Source organism: Bicyclus anynana, chromosome 3 (assembly GCF_947172395.1).
Source record: "Bicyclus anynana chromosome 3, ilBicAnyn1.1, whole genome shotgun sequence".
Taxonomy (NCBI): Eukaryota; Metazoa; Arthropoda; class Insecta; order Lepidoptera; family Nymphalidae; genus Bicyclus; species Bicyclus anynana.
The window spans coordinates 16,680,684-16,700,823 of record NC_069085.1 but is presented as its reverse complement, the minus strand read 5'-3'; the positions used below and the strand labels follow the sequence as shown (position 1 = coordinate 16,700,823).

Here is a 20,140-nt window from a genome sequence, read left to right as displayed (position 1 = left end):
CCTGTATGGGTTTGAAACTAACCGGGCATACTCCGACCTAATATCACGTGAGTTATAGCCGTGTTTCAATTGAAAATCCTTAGGTGTCCGAATATAACTTTAAAGCATGTGGTTTCATTTTTAACCTAAATAAATACCTATAAATACTAAGGATCTAAATTTAAATATACCTGTGTACCTAGTATCAGTTTTTAATGTTTTCATACTGTGACGATCGCGTAACCGTAAATGCGAATTTGTAAGGAAATTAAACAGTTGTACAGATGGCACTAGATGGCGCTGTTTCAATTCCTTAATAATTGGTACCACAATGGTATTCGTTTACTTATTTTTTTTCCAACTGCAACTCAATCAATTTCGATAACAATATAAAAAAAGTAGTCACTATATAATAAAAAAGTAATAACCTAACCTTACCCAACCTAACCTGTCATATTTTTTGACATTTGACCGATTGTCTTGAACTTCTTACTTTTGTGCTCTGTCATTATGCTCTTTCATTCGATATCTCACTTGGATATATGTATAGTATTTGAAGAGATTTGATTATGCAAATCCAATGACACACATCACAGGTACACACAGTGGTCAAACTTATAATACTGCTCGTTTTTCTTAAGGGGTTTAAATAACTATTCACGAACAATTAATATAATTCAGTGTCCAAGCAACCGGTGGTCAGGGCTCTGACCACAGGTTGCTTGGGCATTCAAATGTCCCGCAGCGGAAGTTCTTTTTTGTTTAGAATTAAAAAAAAAAAATAAACAAATGAATGAGAGAAAAAAAATATAATTCAACAAAAACGTCTTACTGTACATAATTTTTTTTCTTATTCTTTACAACTTAGCCCTTGACTACAATTTCACCTGATTTGAATTGGTGACTACAGCTCTAATAAGGCCCAAGCTTAAACAAAATAAAAACCTTATGGGCACCCTAGTTTCAAATAACGCTTACAATTTCTCGGCCTGAAATCTCTGCAAGAATTCGTCGCCACAGACGCAACCGGGAAGGATATGCGCTATCGCATAACATCGTTCATCGCATATTTTATGCTTTAATACGAGATAACTTGACCTGGTTTCACTCCAATTGCCTGTTAGATAGTTTGTAGACGCAACAGGTAATATTCTAACAGTGTTAAAAATAATAATGCAAACACGTCGTAATACTGCGACTAAATGAAAGTAAGACAATTAGCCACTTTTGTCCTCCTCAGTTTCGGCACAACTATAGTATAAAATCTTTGCCCCAAGTTAAATTCTGGACATGGACTACTTTTGGACAAAAACGTAGATCGTGTTTCTTGCAAAAGACTTGTTTTTCCGCAAACATTCAATTTTAGATTTAACGAGCAAGCCGCATCCATACTAACCCACTGAGTGCCTTAGTGCCTGTAAACGTTTTAAAGTGCCTAGGATGTGTCAATATGCGACCGTAAATCAAGATGACCAACGCTTGGGTGGTATATTAGCCAAGCGTTCACAATATATCACTTGCCCATAATGAAATGGTTGTTTTAATACATAAATGAACAACAGACAGATGGTAGAGGTTAAAACCTATTTTTTGTTTTTATTATCTAAAACACAGCCCTTGACAACAACAATCTCACCTGATGGTAAGTGACGATACAATCTAGGATAGGTTTCTACACGACATCGTATCGGAACGCTAAATCGCTTGGCGGTATGTCTTTGTCGGTAGGGTGGTACCTAGCCACGGCCGATGCCTTCCACCGGCCAGGCGTGGATCAATTAAGAAAACCTCAATCGGCCAAACCGGGGATCGAACCCAGGACTTCCGTCTTGTAAATCCACCGCGCATACCACTGCACCACGGAGGCCGTTAATGTAAATATAGAGTGAGCCTGGAAGGGCTAGATCTTCGTGATAGATACTGAAAGTTTGTCAGCCCAACCTTCTACTCGTACTATAGGTAAGTAAGGCATGCGTCCATAAAATTCTCTATAAACTCGTACCTTAGCACAATCACACTCTGTGCCTGTGTATTATCTATGGAATGTATGAAATCGAAAAACGTGACAGACTTGAAAAAAGTGAATGAAAGATTTTATTACAGAATATTTGCTAGTTTTGTTAAATATAACCAAAATAACGATTTCCGTCCAATTAGTCGTTAAACGGTACTATAATAATAAAAAAGCGGGCTAGAACTGCCCCTGCATTCTGTTCTGTTCTGTTCTGTTAAGTTCAGCGCTTTTGGCGAAAAGTTCGTCTATGAGTATATTATAGTAGAATACGGATCAGGGTCACCTAAAGTTACAGCGCTGCAACATCGTCCGTTTCCATGGCAACATCGTTGTAGTGAAATTTTAATTTGTTCGTGCTATAAACATAAAGTTCAAATTCGAATAAGACGTATAATAGGCGAAAAGTTCGTCGAGCGGAAAAGTGTAAAATAGCGGAATCGCACCTATGAACATGGTCTTTATGAGATGAACGCAGCAGAAAACTGATATATTTTGCATTCGTCTATAAAAACAGTTACATACGGTAATGTCGAGGACTGGAGGAGCCAGGTAAATCTAATTCATATATCCGTTCAGAGATACGTGTTTGTATTATTCACATGCGTTTCTGGATCTATATTTATTGTAACCTACTTACTTAGTGCCTAAACATGTTGTAAAGCGTAAACACTGGAAGGCAATACGTGTCAATGTGGCTCGTAAATCAAGATGGCGTCCGATTGGGTGTTGCATGCCATGTGTTCATACAATATATCACTCCGCTAGTAATTTTGCTCGTCATATACTGTGACTTGGACTGTATTGAGCTTAAGCTATTCTAGGCTTTGTAATGTCTAAACATTGGGGTTCAATTCATTCCCAATTTTTTTCCCAATCCCAATTCATTCCCAAAATTTCATGGAAAGATGATCATAACTACATCTAAATATATAAAAGCGCTTTTATATATTTAGATGTAGTACATCCCATATTCGGCTCACTGCTGAGCTCCAGTCTCCTCTCAGAATGAGAGGGGTCCGGCCTTAGTCCACCACGCTGGCCCAATGCTGATTGGCAGACTTCACACACGCAGAGAATTAAGAAAAGTCTCTGGTATGCAGGTTTCCTCACGATATTTTCCTTCACCGTTTGAAATAGTGATCACTGGGCTATCACTGCTTTATGATGAGTGTGATGATGAGTAAATAATACTAAAAAAAGAAAAAAGTTTTTACCAAGGACCATTTCTTTACAAGAAAGTGAAAAATAATTTATTGACGATCCAAAATGAACTCTATAAATGACATTACTTTATCATTTGTAATCAAAATGACATTTTGAACTATAATGAAGTTACTGTATAATCGCTTGGATGCGTTAAGTAGGTATAACGTCAATGCAAACTTATAAATCATGATGACTTCCCCCTGGGTGTTGCATGCCGTATGCTTGAATAATACATCACTCGGACACAACAGGCGATTATTTGATTAATAGTCATTTGGAAGTCTGTCACGTCATGGCTCTGATCATGTCAAGTCTCAAGCTTCTAATAGAAAAGCTTATGCGTGGAATGAAATTTTAAATCTTCTTATAGGTAGGCGTCCACAGATCCGCATCGTACATACGCTTCGCATCAAAATGATTGCAGATTATTTGTTTAGAAAGGCATAGATCGCTTGTTTATCATCATACGGATTAGTGTAATGTTATAAAAAACTAGCGGACGCCCGTGACTCCGTTCACGTGTAATTCTGTTTATGAAAAACCCTGCGGGAACGGTGTTTTTTTCCGGGATAAAAAGTAGCATGTGTGATAATCCAGAGTACGAGTAAAATCTCCATTCCAAATTTCAGCCAAATCGGTTTGCAAGCCGCAGCGTAAAGGAGGAACAACCCCGTTTGACAGCCGCGTGGCGCAGTGGGTAATGACCCTGATTTCTGCATCCACGGCCGTGGGTTCGATTCCCACAACTGGTAAATATTTGTGTGATGAGCATGGGTGTTTTCCAGTGTCTGTGTGTATTTATACATTATATAAGTATTTATATGTAGTATATAATTGTATATTAATATTATAATATCAACTATCTTAGCACCCATAACACAAGCTACTCTGTATGCTTACTTTGGGGCTAGATAGTGATGTGTATTGTTTAAGTATATTTATTTATTAAAAAAAAAAAAACAAACATACTTACACATCCACACACACAGACTTCTGTATTTATAACAATAGTGTGATTAATATACTTCTTCAACCTCATGTTAAGATAGTCGTTAAGATAGATATTAGTAGGTAGATAGATGTAAGAAAAAAAGAAGATTTACTATCATAGAGACCGAAAAACGTATTTTATCCAAAGACAAATTAAATGTCACAACAAATAGATCGGTAATATGCATTATAGTAATAAAAGATACCAATTTCCCTGAACTCGGGAGCGCTAAGAGGGATCGGACATTATAAGAATAATACATTACCTACTTTATGTTTCTCGTGTTGTTCTTAATGTTCCAATCAATCTCTTTCGATAAGATTTCGGTACCTAAGAGCGGCAATAAATAATCACCGTAATTATTATTGAACGGCGTCTGTTCATGACTCATCCTCATAACGTATGATCATATTCATTGCAAATTTAATCAATAATACAATTGGTCTTTATTGCATAAAATATCTGAAAATCACTGAAGGTTTTGATAATGAAATAAATCCTAACCAATGTTATAAATACAAATAAAAGTCTGTTTCTTTGTTACGGCTTTTACGACTGTATCGATTTTTATAATTCTTGCACCAATGTAAAGTTACATTATCAGCTAGTAATATATCCGTATTTCTACGGGAACGGGAATAACGCGGACAAAACTGCGAAGCGTCTGCTAGTAACTAATAATATTAATTACCCGACTGCAAAAGTAATGCAATAAACATAACGAAACAAGATTAACCCAAACAAAAAATAACATAAACAAGGTAAACTTTATTTCGGTAAAATAGGCAATATTATTATTGACCAGAAAACCCGCATTGAGTTTAGTGGCGCAACCCATTTGTATTCCTAAACTCAAACAAAAATTTAATGCCCTAAAATAGTTGTTCTCATGTATCGTACGAGATACAACAAATAGTTTTAACATTGATTTACCTTTCATGTAAGCTTTTCTAATAAATGAACAAATATAGTATTCTAAAATGCCCTAAAATAGTTGTTCTCATGTATCGTACGAGATACAACAAGCTGAGAATGATGGATGTAAAGTAACTCAATTACTTGCACTGACAAGTTTGCTACTTGGTTGGAATACAAAAAAAATAGTTTTAACATTGATTTACTTTTCATGTAAGCTGTTCTAATAAATGAACAAATATGGTATTCTAAAATGACCTAAAATAGTTGTTCTCATGTATCGTACGAGATACAACAAGCTGAGAATGATGGATGTAAAGTAACCCAATTACTTGCACTGACAAGTTTGCTACTTGGTTGGAATACAAAAAAAAACACGTAGTTTTAAAATTGATTTACCTTTCATGTAAGCTTTTCTAATAAATGAACAAATATAGTATTCTAAAATGCCCTAAAATAGTTGTTCTCATGTATCGTACGAGATACAACAAGCTGAGAATGATGGATGTAAAGTAACTCAATTACTTGCACTGACATTTGCACTAACGCGCGCGTTCCACTGGCGCTCCATCAACGTAAATACGCGTCGCCGTCAGCACGGTACAAGTTTCAGGAAACACATGCACCATATTCACAGGATATACTGAGACTTGTTCCTACGAATGCCGAATGAATAGAGAGTGACGGAGGTAGAGCAAGAAATCAGAAAGGAGAAGATAAAGGTATATACGTAAGTAAGTTAAACGATTATTCTTAAGCTCGTGGAGTTTTTGACTTCTAAATTATTTATTATTCAATAAATAAATAATATTTACCATATTGGCTAAATTATATCGAGACTTACTAACTGTTATCGCAGTACCTGCGTAGTTGGAGAGAGAGCAAGGAATAAAAAAAATAGTTTCATACGAGAGAAACCAAAGCAAAGTTGTAAATGCGTTGTAGAATTTAGATCTTTAGGAAAAATATAGAAACTTAGCAAAATGGTAAAATAAGCATAAAGCGTAATATTTGGCTCTTTTTGCTCGTGTTAAGTGGATTGTGATTATATTTCAAGATCCTAACATTTTCATAGTCCGCTACCCTGACTTAGACTATGTAATTGTCGATTTCTTTTCCTATCAAAAAAATATCTATATCAGTTTGAAGTTAGAGTCACCTCTATGTCTTGGACACCTTTTAAACTGTCCCGGGTATTAGCAATAACAGATAGACATAGACAGAGTCAATACAATTATTACCTTAAACGCACCAAGCCAAATCAGTTATATATAAAACATGAAAATGGTTTTCACCTATGTGCGTTATATTATTTAAAACTATCTGACTGATGCATCCCACACCGGTTTTACTTTAAAGGCAATTATGAGAAATTGTTTTTAGAATTCGTTTTTGAGTTTTACTACACCGCCAGCTAAAAAATATTGATAGAATGTCCCCAGTACATTCAGCCTCATGGTGTTCCTAATTATGGGTCAACGCTAACTAGTAATAAATCATTTTCAATTTCGGCCGAGTTACGCAGCCGTATATCACCAGATGTGTACATGCGTAATTTTCTTGAGGCGTGTTTTCTGCAGATGAAACATATTTACTACCGTACATAAAACTGTATCAGTCTATCTGTGAGTTAGATAGATAACATATAAGATAGAATATTTTACATTAAACGTATTTAAGCGAACATTTCTTGTGAATTAGTGGCTGCATTTTGCATATAGTTTAATTATGTTTTTTTTTTGCGAAACATCAATATAATGCAATATAAATGAATTTTTATATAGTCAATTAATATTAATTGACGGCCTCCGTGGCGCAGTGGTATGCGCGGTGGATTTACAAAACGGAGGGCCTGGGTTCGATCCCTGGCTGGGCCGATTGAGATTTTCTTGATTGGTCCAGGTCTGGCTGGTGGGAGGCTTCGGCCATGGCTAGTACCACCCTACCGATAAAGACGTACCGCCAAGCGATTTAGCGTTCCAGTACGATGTCGTGTAGAATCCGAAAAGGGGTGTGGATTTTCATCCTCGCCCTAACAAGTTAGTCCGCTTCCATCTTAGACTGCATCATCACTTAACATCAGGTGAGATTGTAGTCAAGGACTAACTTGTAAAAAAAAAAAAATTGACTATTTAATGAACTCGACGCCTCTCCAATTTAAATGATTTATTGTTTCATTTTGAAAATATAAAGTTTTTATTTAACGGGTTTGATGTTTATAAAAGGTATCCTTTATATACTTTAAAAATTTAAAATTAAAAATAGACGTATTTTTAAAGTTCAAGTTAAAAACTCTGGCGTAGCAGATTTATAAGGTGTTAGTTACGATACCGTAGCACTTCTACCAGCACCTTAGTAACACTGCTACGCTTATTGTGGAAACTACTACAGATGGAGAAATATAAATATTATTTCATACCGCCTATAATAACATACTGCCTTAAGATATGTTACTTTGGAATTATCTCCCCTTAGTCGGAGCTAAAGGTGGACTCACATTAGACACGCAACGAACGCACCATCAGTTATATGTGATACGAGCACACGCTATATGTATAGCGAGCGAAATAGAAGTTGGAAATCTAAGCAGCATAATGCTGGAGACGAAGGAGTAATGGGAAGCCATAAGATTTTATCTAGAAGGAATAATAAAGTGTAAAGAGAAGGACGAAAGAGAAAGAAATAGAGCTCCGACCTACCACCAACACCCCTGTCTATGAGTTCGGTGATACATACACAGGGGTGTTGGTGGTAGGTCGAATTGGCAGGAACAACAACGCCTTGGGGTCAGGAGGGGCTTTTTTTAGCCGGTAGGAGTCCGGCACTATCCGGTTCAGGATGTCCAGGAGGACACAAAAAAACATGCTGTATGTGGTACATGCAACTGTAAACCTAAAAAATACAGATTTTCATCATTTTATGAAACCTGGAGGTGTGCAAGCTAATGCTCCTACCATAGATTAGTACTGTACAGTAGGAAACTGTGGAGTTTGGAACGTGGTGGTGGTAGGGCATTTTTTTATGTAGTTATAGGCTTACGCTTGACCATAATTAAGTCTGTTGGAAAGCAATGATGAGGTCTAAGATGAAGCGCGCTTGCCGCTATTTATATTTTATAACTAGCGGACGCCCGCGACTTCGTCCGCGTGTAAATCGATATAAACTTTCAACCCCTATTTCATCCCCTCACGGGTTTCATCCCCACAACGCTAGAACAAATGTTTAATTATGTCTTATCAAGTGCTTTAATATAAAGTTTCTTGGTTTTATCTTTTAAAATTAAGAAATCCCATACAAACTTTCAACCTCTATTTCAACCTCTTCATCCCTTTTTTCGCCATAAAAGGTAGTCTATGTCCTTTCTCAGGGTCTAAAGATTGTCTGTGCTAAATTTCATCAAAATCGGTTGAGAGGTTTAAGCGGGAAAGCGTAACAGACAGACAGACAGAGTTACTTTCGCATCTATAATATTATTAGGGATTAATAACGTATCGATTAATCTAATTTCGCCCTATTAACGCCTAAACTTAATTAAACTTTTCATTGTAAACTATTAACTATTATTAGTAAAGATAAAAGCGAATTCATAAATTTCACATTTTAGCAAAGAAATACAAGTTATCTTCCTTACAGAATATTTCTATTACTGAAAAAGTGACTCGCATCGGTCCTTTAATAAACGATCAGATTATGGAGACGATAAAAGAGAAAATTACAAGTCGCCCGAGACGGTCCTATACAAACAGGAGAAATCCATCTTCATTTAAGCGGCGACCATGTTGAATTCATAATAAATTTTTCAGGTTATTTTAATAGTCACCCCAAATTGAGGTAAATTGAGGGAGTCGATTCGCCAGAAGGGAGCAATAATTTAGAATCTTCTGATTATACGAATTGACTTTCTTGTCGCACTGTTATTTTTAAATTAACTAAAATGGAAATGTTGTATTTTTATGACTATTTCTGTGTTTATCCACATTGAGGGGTAAAATGTAAGTTTAAAAATATATATTCGAAATCACAAACGTCAATCACAGCTGTCATTAATTTTACATTCCTATTATGATTCAGCTACTCATTATTGTTGAAGAATGTATGTGTATGGTACATGATGAGACTTATAATAATAGTGGAATCACACCCCAGGTCAGGTTCGTTACAATGGCAACTTCTTCGTTAGTGATATTATTTTAATTTTGGCATCCTATAAACAACGAATAGGCGAAGAGTTCGTTGACGAGTGTAAAATAGCGGAATCGCGACGAACCAGTTACTGGAGGCGTCGTAGTCAACAGCTCGAAGTCGTTTAAATGTTAAAGGATCGGAAAGGAAGTATCAAGGCTGTCTCACCCGTTTTGACGACTTTTCTAGTAATATATTGCATATATGAGAACGAAAGTGAGTAACGGCTTGAAACGAATCTTTTGTACGGTGTAGCAATGTTAAAATACAAGAATATTCTTTGATATTTGGAAATTAAGTTGAGCCTTGAGTCGTATAGGATTCTCAACATCGAAGTGTTTGGAAGTCCTTACCACAGTCTGGTATTAATGACGATAGCAATAAAATAATTAAATAGTTAATCTTTGACAACGAAAACTAAGAGAAATATAAAAATCAAATCATAATTCACAGATAAGACAATGTTTTGAACAATTCTAGTAGGTACATGCGTAATTGGCTACATGACAAAATGATCCGAAAATTCGTTATGAATCAAATAAGGGCGCCGCTAACGCCAAAATGAAAATGATCATTCATCCCCTGTTTGCATAGGACCCGCCCAAACGATTTGTGATTTTCTTTTTGTCGCCGCCTCATGCCCTTATACTTCATTCCAGTATAGAGGACATGAACTTAAATCACCATCTACATTCATATGACGTGCTGAACAGAAAATATAAATGTAACGTAATAAACAAATATATTAGTAGCGTGTATTGTATTTTATTTTAGTGCTAGTTGAAATAGTAAGTAGTAGTGCTCGCCCAGAAACAATTACTGTTGCATTGTGTCAGTAAAGTTAGAAAAAAAATAGATTGATAAATAGCCCCAGCTAGAACTACTACTAACGTTCAAAGTCAAGAACTTTATATTTCGAATATCCACAAAATGCGTCCTGAGTAATTGCATAAGTTTTAATTGTCCATATTGTACACTAAAGATTTAAATATAAAACAAATTAAATAGGTACCTATCCTTATTTGAAATATAAAAGCAAATAATACTAGTAATTAATTAGGAGTGACAAATATAATCGTCAATGAGATAAGGAATTCTAAACACTGTGTGCAGCATAGACTACTTGAAAATAATTGAACCCATTATACTCAATATGTCGGTTGTAGAAAGACAAACAAAGTACCAGTAAAAGTGATACGAGTACACATTGTTTGGAAGTTTCTCATCCGTAAAAATACGAGCACACAGAACATTTTCATCCAAATTTCCATATTACTCACCCTAAAACAATTTGCTGGAACAATGACAGTAAGAGCAGACAAAGTATCATCATACCTCCGCCCTGCTCTGATTTACGATCACACACTTTAATCTGCGGTAGGGAGAAGGTAAACGGGAATAAAGAGGGTATACTGATAACAATTGCTGCACAAAATGTTGAAAACAATTAATAGATAAATAAAAATAAAGTAAAAACAAAAGCTTTCGAATCTCCAGGATCAAATAAGCTATTTCTAAGATAAGTATGTACCCGTGTTTTGAATAACAAACCACTATATTTTTAATTACAAGCAAGTTGTTTATATGTTTCTAAAAATTGTTGTATGTTCTTTCCGCATAATGTATAACCGAGAGTCATTACACTTACGGGATAAAACGGACATTCTCCTGATTTCTTTTGCAATTGTGGGGTACTTCCGGTAATATTTACAATTATTTCACAAATTAAGTAATCTTATCTATCTAGAGTAAAATAGGTTACAACGTTAAAAACATATAGAACCTCTTCAAATACTTATTCATGGAAAATTTAATCTTTATAAAAAGTAGAGAAATAGAGAAGATACAATTACTAAAAAATCAAAATGAAAATATAGTCTAAGAAAAACAAACCGACATTCTACCGTAGATTTATGACCAATGAAAAATTAGAGTCTAAAAAGTTCAGAGTGAAAAAAATTAGACAATATAAGGGAGATCAAGTGAAGTGTCATCACTCTGAGCCCGTTCTAGATTTACGATCACCTATCCTTTTCACGGTACACGAAACGGTTTACGGTTATGAGGCGGTTAAAACAACCATTACGGCGAACGTACGACACAATTCGATGGAGGAAAATTTTCTCATGCCGGAATAACTCGTACAATAATGACTTTTATATGCAAGAACATATACGAACTAACTTATGGTATTTGACGGACGGAATACTTATTTCAGGATAAAGTAGATGAGATTTAGTTAATTATACAATAGTTATATCATTTAATATAAAGCTAACGCCATTGTAAGCCATTTGCTTTTCTTTTAAAACCAAAATATAGTCTTGATTTTAAAAACATATTAGATCACATTGTCATAGATGTTTTTGTATAAAATCACGATTAAGTAACAATCATGGTCTATGATCATGTCTATGAATAGAATAAATTCCATACAATCTAATTAAATACAATCTAATAAAATACAAAATATATTCTTATATTAATATTTAATAGTCTTATAGTGTACAACAATCAAAATTTGGGATATCGTTTTTAACATAAACCAATTTAATTGTGGGGCCTAATTTATACAAAAGGAATAACGGTGGCCCAAATAACTCCCCTAGATATCCCCTAGTCTAGATTTTAAAATAAAAAATAAAGCAAAACAAACACGAATAAGAAGCAAATAATATAGTCATTGCACAGCAAGAACAATGCAAGTGAACGATAATAAGAACTTGATAACAATACAACCAATTCCCCGCTCACTGCAAGGCGCGGACACAAATCATGTTGCCTTATTTTCTTGGGTGCTGGTAATATTTTGCAAAGGATTACAAGAAAAAGGCTGCAATCTTCTTTCTATTAACAATGGCGAGGGAAATGGGAAACTGGACAACTATAGTTGAATCTACCGCAGTAAATAAAAGGGTCAAGAAAAATGTTTATTGACACGGTAACTAAGTTAATTTCGATAGAAAACTTGGAATTAAAAAAAATATAGTAGCTTTACATAAATTGACCGATTTTCATGTAACAGTACAGTTTTATAATGTACACATACAATCTTTTATTTGATACCTAATCTATTCGAGTGAAATTGAAAATGTTTGATTTCCCATCCCCACTTTCAGCCCCATATATTGTACTGACTGAACCAATTTTGGTGAAAACAAAGTTTCCAAATAACAAAAAAAACCTACGCCGCCACCTACAGACACAAACTTCAATTTTTTTTATACTTCAAAGACCCCATTTTGCCCCCTGACCCCTAAAGGGTTAAAAAAAAACTGTAAGTAAAAGGTATAGTTAAAGACCGGATCTAGTGATTAATTAATTACAAATGAAAATGCGTGACTATATGGAAATGTATTCCAATCCTAATTATATATAATAGAATATTTTCAATGTGCGTGCTAAGGAATTAAATTTAACACAGAATAATATTAAATTGCTTTTAGGCCATTATTTGAATTGGAAATGTTAAAACACGCTTACAAGCCTTTTAAGTATTCCAAATTGAAACAAAAGTGTACAATCTAAAAATAAATTAAGCCGAAAAGGTTTTCAATAAAAGTTTCCTTTATTCCAAAAATTAAACTTACTTTGCTTGTGTTTTACGATAATTGTTTAGAAGTTATTCGTCAATATATTCAAATATAATTTTTAATTATTAGCTACAAATACTCGTAATTTTATTCTTGTGGATAGTCGTTTATACCTTCTACAGATTAAGTTATACCTACTTATATTAAATCGGCTTTGAATGAAGTGAAAAATGAGGCAAGAGATCTCAAAATAAGTATTTAGTGGATGGAGGAGTGAAGGATAGATAACCTTCTGATTCCTTTGTTTATCAGACCACAAACATCCTGTATAGCATCAGCTAAGTATATCACAGTGGGTGTATAATGTATATATATACATATATACACTTTTTGGCTATTTAGTTAAATGAGTATTTTTCTGTTTTTGAAGTCGGTTGTTTTTTTTTTTATTTTCTTAGCTTTCAAAACGGGACCAACAGCGAAGATAAATAAAAGCCTGCAAAAATCAATTTCAATGTGTAAGTGTTTACTGGATTCTCCAAGTCCGCATTCATTGTTACAATTTTGCTTTTGCGAAATGAAAATTGAAATACAAGGCGGATACAATGTACTTGATCGCTCTTAAGCCTCTTTAAGCGATTTATACAGATTGGATTTAAAAGTGAGCGAAATTTAATTTCGAAACAATTTCAATAAATAATTAAAAGGATTTAAAAGTGAAGTAATTGGTGGACATTGTGTGAGAACATGGAATTTTGAAGATAAGTATTATTTATGTGTTTGTTTTTATACAAGGAACTTAAACTAACTAATCCCTATAACTATACAAATCATGCCCACGAATGGTGGCAAGAATACCTACTGGCTGCATTTCCGCGCTGGACAGCCTGGCTGATCCTTTGCGCAAAAAATGAGCCAGCCCTTCTGTCACCAGTCGAGGCAACTAACCGCGGTGAAAATATAATTGGAAGGAATTTTTGACACTGTATTTTTTTATTTAAATTTAAAGAAATTATCCCACTTTGTCATATGACAAAGTATGAGTAGCTAGAAATGTACTAAGTTAGTTATTTTTCACCTGCTATAAATTATTGTCAATTTTTGAATAACTTACAGTTTTCTAACATACACATAAACCTCTTTTTTTAAGTAGTCGCTCTTACCTACCATATCTACTAAACGGCTGACCTGATTTTGATGAAACATAACTGAAAACCATCGCTGGAAAACCAGTTCTCAAATAAAGAAAACCGCATCATAACCTGTTTACCGATTTAAGAGATGCCACAGAGTAACACTTTTATAGGGGGCAAACTCATAAAAACCCCTGTTTTGCATCTGATGTTAAAATATATAATGTACTGGAGATTCAAAATGAGCACAGTATTGATATAAATATAAATAATATTACTTTGACTTGAAGGTACTTAAACAAAGAAAATTGTATTTCAAAAGAAATAGAATTTTCTTGATAGATTAATAAATAGATTTTTCTTTTTCTCAAGGCATCTCTTGAAGACTTGAAGGTACTTAAACAAAGAAAATTATATTTCAAAAGGATACAAAACTTTCAGGTCCATTACTCTAACAAGTTAGTCTATTAACTGACCGCATTTGTAGAAAGTAATCATTCAGAGACACACGAAACATTTTATCAAAATCAATAAAGCCATACTGATAACACGTTTCACACTCTGCAATTGATATTTATATAGAAAACAAATGGTTATGTCAGCAATTTCGTAGTATATTAAAATTATTTTAACTGACATGTTATATTTATTCCACAAATTGAATCAGCCATTAAAATCGGCTTCACCGAAATTCAGCGTCATACCAATATTCATTATTTTTATCTTCCTCCCTCCCCTTTCACGGGTCATTGATTCCGCGAGCGGGGTCCTATCGAGTAAGCGAAAATAAAAAAATGGAAGGGTTCCGTAAATATTTAGACAAGTGTTCACGTAATTTGTGATAAGGGTAGGGGTTTAAATACTTATAAAATTAGTTAACATTACTTATTCTATTTCAAAAATGCGGTTCGTCGATTCATTCATTCGATGTTATTTTGGTCCTGTAGTTACTGTTGCCAGTGATGACCTATGGATCCGAGACTTGGTCGCTAACTATGGGCCTCAGAGTCAAACAGCGAGCGATGGAACGAGCTATGTTATTAGTATCTCTGCGTGATCGAATCAGAAATGAGGAGATCCGCAGAAGAACCAAAGTCACCGACATAGCTCAACGAGTTGCGAAGACGAAGTGGCAATGGGCTACTAGTTAGCCTATTCGTCTACGGAACCTGCTAATAACATTTCTTCCAAAAACATGCCTGTTTTTACTGCGAAATACATGAATTTTCAACAAAACCACTTCCAAATTTGTGGAATAATTTAGAAATTATGATGGAATAAAGAATCCAATACACCGGATCTTTTGAACAGAATACCATGTTATTTTTGAGTGATCTGGATATGGGAGCCGAGATAGCCCGTGCCTCCGATTCCGGAGGGTGCAGGTTCGAATCCGATCCAGGGCATGCACCTCCAACTTTTCAGTTGTGTGCATTTTAAAAAATTAAATATCACGTGTTTCAAATAGTGAAGGAAAACATCGTGAGGAAACCTTTCTTAATTTTCTTAATTCTCTCTGTGTGTGAAGTCTGCCAATACGTTCAGCTTGGTGGACTATTGGCCTAACCCCTCTCATTCTGAGAGGAGACTTGAGCTCAGCAGTGAGCCGAATATGGAGTGATAATGATGAATGATGATGGATATATTTTATCCCCATATTCTCACTGTAACTACGCGAGTAAAACTGCGGGGCGACAGCTAGTAGCAATAATAAACCGTAGCGAAACTGCGATCTAAAATAACTCGCTTCCATAAAATAACTTTGTTATATTATTTCGATTCTCTTTATGCGCGGTAATTAAAAGTTAGTTTGACTATTAGCCCGGTTTTAATCGTTGTATGGAAAACGTTATTACCGACTGTATTATTAACTAATATTATATTAACAACTTTATTATACGTATAAGATTCGGTTTACTGGCTAAAATATAGGACGGATGTGAAATTAGTTCGTAGCAAAGTACTGTTTACTGGCCTTAGCTGTACAGAAGCGAATTATGAAAACTGAGAAATTGGTAAGTTCAAACAAAAAATACAAATTAAAATATAATGTTCATTAAATACATATTTATACATTTTAAATATATGTGTTAAATCTGTACTAATATTATAAAGCTGAAGAGTTTGTTTATTTGGTTGAACGCACTAATCTCTGGACCTACTGGTCCGATTTAAAAAATTCTTTTAGTATTACATAGCCTATTTACCAAGGAAGGCTATAGGCTATATATTATTCCCGTATTCCTACGGAAACGGGAACCACACGGGTGAAACGGCGTCAGTTAGTAGTAGAATATTATGACACATCAACTCTGTTCTCAACATTATGGTGAAATTCGTTTAGTGCAAACGTTAATACGAGCTATGTTAGGAGTATCTCTGCGTGATCGAATCAGAAATGAGGAGATCCGCAGAAGAACCAAAGTCACCGACATAGCTGAACGAGTTGCGAAGCTGAAGTGACAATGGGCGGGGCACATAGTTCGAATAGCCGATAGACATTGGGGTCCAAAGTGCTGGAATGGAGACCTCGCGCAAGAAAGCGCAGTGTACCAGCAACCTCCCACCAGGTGGACTGACGACATCAAGCGAGTCGCAGGGATTCGCTGGATGCAGGTGGCTCAGTATCGTGATGTTTGGAAGTCCCTACAAAAGGCCTATGTCCTGGTAGTGAACGTCCATCGGCTGATATGATGATGATAATGACCATCGTGTACCTTATGTATGTTTAGTCTCTTCTGGACACTCATAATCATATCCTACATGATAGATGAATTTACAAAAAAATACCTGAAAATATTCTTTATTTCTTCCTAAGTATTAAGCCGAGGTTTGCAAGAAAGTTGAAAATTAATTGTTGATTGTCAACTAAAACTTGATCGTATTTGAAATAAATATAGGCACTTCATATTATTAAATAATATTATAAAAATGAGCCGTGATAGCCCAGTGGATATGAGCTCTGCCTCCAATTCCGCGGGGCGTAGGTTCGAATCCGGTCCGGGGCATGCACCTCCAACTTTTCAGTTGTGTGCATTTTAAGAAATTAAATATCACGTGTCTCAAACAGTGAAGGAAAACATCGTGAGGAAACCTGCACACCAGAGAATTTTCTTAATTCTCTGCGTGTGTGAAGTCTTCCGATCCGCATTGGGCCAGCGTGGTAGATTAATGGCCTAACCCCTCTCATTCTGAGAGGAGACTCGAGCTCAGCAGTGAGCCGAATATGGGTTGATAATGATGATGACTATAAAGTAGATAAATTTAGTTACATCATATAACTAAAATAAAAACTGATAAATAAATCCATGCATAGCTTATACGAGACACATTCGCAATACGCATATATTTACGTGGGTTTTATATTTACGTAGGTTCACGTAAATATTTGTCCGCGCGAATCCTGGAACGCAATGCGAAAATACGGAACCACGGGGGACAGCAAATTATTTATTACTTTGGCGTCTGTATTTGTCCATATATGTTATGATATTTATCTAACAGCGACTGTCTTTGAAAATTAAGGGACAGTCCCGCTAAGATAAAATAATATTATGTCGTATTTACGCATTATAAATAGTTATTTGTAAGCGAAACATTAGTGGCTCTCTCTATTTAATAATGTCCACCAAGGTCTACAGAAATTATATTATGTATCACTAGAGGACGCCCACAACTTTGTTTACGTGAAATTCAGTATTCAACACAATTTATAGGTTTTTCTGGAATAAAGAATAACCTTTATTTATGTTGATCATTAATAATGTTCTAATGAAAGTCTAAAGTAATAAATTTAGAGAATTTGGGGTCCCAAAGTGCTGCAACGGCGACCCCGCACTAGTTAACGTGTTGGTCGATCCCCACCAGATGGACTGACGACATCACGCGAGTCGCAGGGATTCGCTGGATGCAGGTGGCTCAGTATCGTGATTTTTGGAAGTCCCTACATAAGGCCTATGTCCTGCAATGGACATCCATCGGCTGATGTCATGATGATGATGATGATGAAATTCAGAGGCAGGCAAAATTTAAAAAAAAGTTTGTTTTGGTTTTGTTATCGTAAATACCTTTGCCCTTGCAAGCACTTAAGGAATTACAGTTATTTTGAAACTACACATATATACACTTAATGATTTTATACTACAGACATGTTACGTGTCTACAAAATCAGCGCAAAAAGTGAGCTAGCAGCTAGTACATCCACTGAGCGCACACATGCACAATTTCTTGTTTAATTCCATTATTTATATATGTATATACAGTTTATTAAGTTCCTGAACATACGACTCGACATTGTATACAATATTTAAGTACTAGGTATTTGTTGAAATAAACTTAGTTGTTTACTATGCGACTCAATGAAATTAAGATAATTAGCCGCTTTTGTTCGCCTCAGTTTTGACGCGCGTTTATATTTCTACTAGCTGACCATCATCTTTCACCCGCGCGGTTCCGCGTAGGAATACGGGGATAAAATAGCCTATAGCCTTCCTGGATAAATGAGATAGCCCATTTATCCAGTAAGGCTATAGGCTATTTTATCGATGTTATTATATAACACTGAAAGATTTTTTTAAATCAGACCAGAAGTTTTTCTTTTATTCTTTACAAGTTAGCCCTTGACTACAATCTCACCTGATGGTAAGTGATGATGCATCTAGCGCGCTAACTTGTTAGGAGTAGAATGAAAATCCACACCCCTTTCGGTTTCTACACGACATCGTATCGGAATGCTAAATCGCTTGGCGGTACGTTTTTGTCGGTAGGGTGGTAACTAGCCACGGCCGAAGCCTCCCACCAGCAAAATTCCTGATATTAGCGCGTTCAAACAAACAAACTCTTCAGCTTTATAATATAAATATAGATTATAAAATATTTGATAACAAGACAATGCGACAAAACTTTTTTTTTTCTATTATCCTCGTGCGATCAGTCGACAGTCAATGAGCAGAGGTGTTGTAAGTAAATTTGGCGGTTAAATCTTCCCCAGTGGGAGCAGCTCCATGTACATGCGACAAAACTTAAGAACGCGCAGCGCGTCGGTACGATATGGATAAAATTCGAAGCGCAAACGAGACGCCGATTTATGACTTTCACGTGAGTGAAAAGCACGGAGCGATTGACGCGCGACGCAAATTTTATGACGTGAGCGCCAAAACCATTTTTACCTAATTTCAAGTAAATTAAACAATATAACGAAAAACAAAATGGCTATGTTCAAGATATATACCTAATTTTCTATACAAAGCAAAAATTTAAGAAAATAAGTTTGCTTTTTCGGAGATTGAAAGCAAAATGTGAGCAAAACATGTATTTTTCAAAAAAATAAACTATCGAGAAATTTACAAATTGTGTATTTTGTATAATCGTAACGAAGCTAACACTTTGAAATATCATTTAACCAAATATCAGGCTTCTAACTTTTCCAGAATCTGAGATCCAGAACCATTTGTAACCACCAAATTACATATTGCACACTCTTAAACAGGGAACATTCACAAACATGCTACCAAGAAAGCATCCAAAATTGCTGCTATATAAAAATCGCAACATTGCAATCAGGCTAAATGCAGACATAAACGCGTTACGTTTTACGAACACAACGCAATGGCTCCTTTTTACTCCGCCGATGTCGGCCGTGCTTTTAGAGTGGTGGTTTTATTCGTACCATTCCGACAGTAATGCGTGCTGGAGGAAGCCATACGTTCCGTTTTGAATGTTTAAATCGATTTTAGTGCTCGCTGGTGAATTATTCTTCATTTTAATTGGATTTGGATTCGGGCTGATGTGATCGATCGTTGATTAAATAAATGTTCAGTAGGTTTTGACCTACCTTCTTATAAGTTCTCTCCTATAGAGTGTTATCGCCGTTTAGTGTTGGAAATAGTAGTCTGTGACGGATATGACGTCGCTCGATCTCGTGTTGGCTTCAGTGTGCTCGTGGCGTTCGAGCCGTCCACATCTCTTGTTGTGTAATTCTTTATGGGTTACTTGGGATAGGCGGGGAGAGTGACTCGAGTGGAAAAGGGGAGTGTTTGTTAACAGTCAAAGGTACCTTGAACCCTAAACACATCGTTCACAAGTGCGTGACTCCACTCAAGGTGCCATTCTAGGGACCTATTTTGGTTACAGTTTGATTAACCTTTGCTCGACAATAGTTTTCTATATTTACAATAACTTTATCATA

General features: G+C 35.5%; 1 protein-coding gene across 2 annotated transcripts in view; it reads right to left on the bottom strand.

Moving 5' to 3' along the window:
* Positions 1 to 20,140, bottom strand: part of LOC112048897 (pseudouridylate synthase RPUSD2) — a 505,733-nt gene that overhangs the window by 268,009 nt on the left and 217,584 nt on the right. The gene's annotated exons all lie outside the window — the stretch shown is intronic.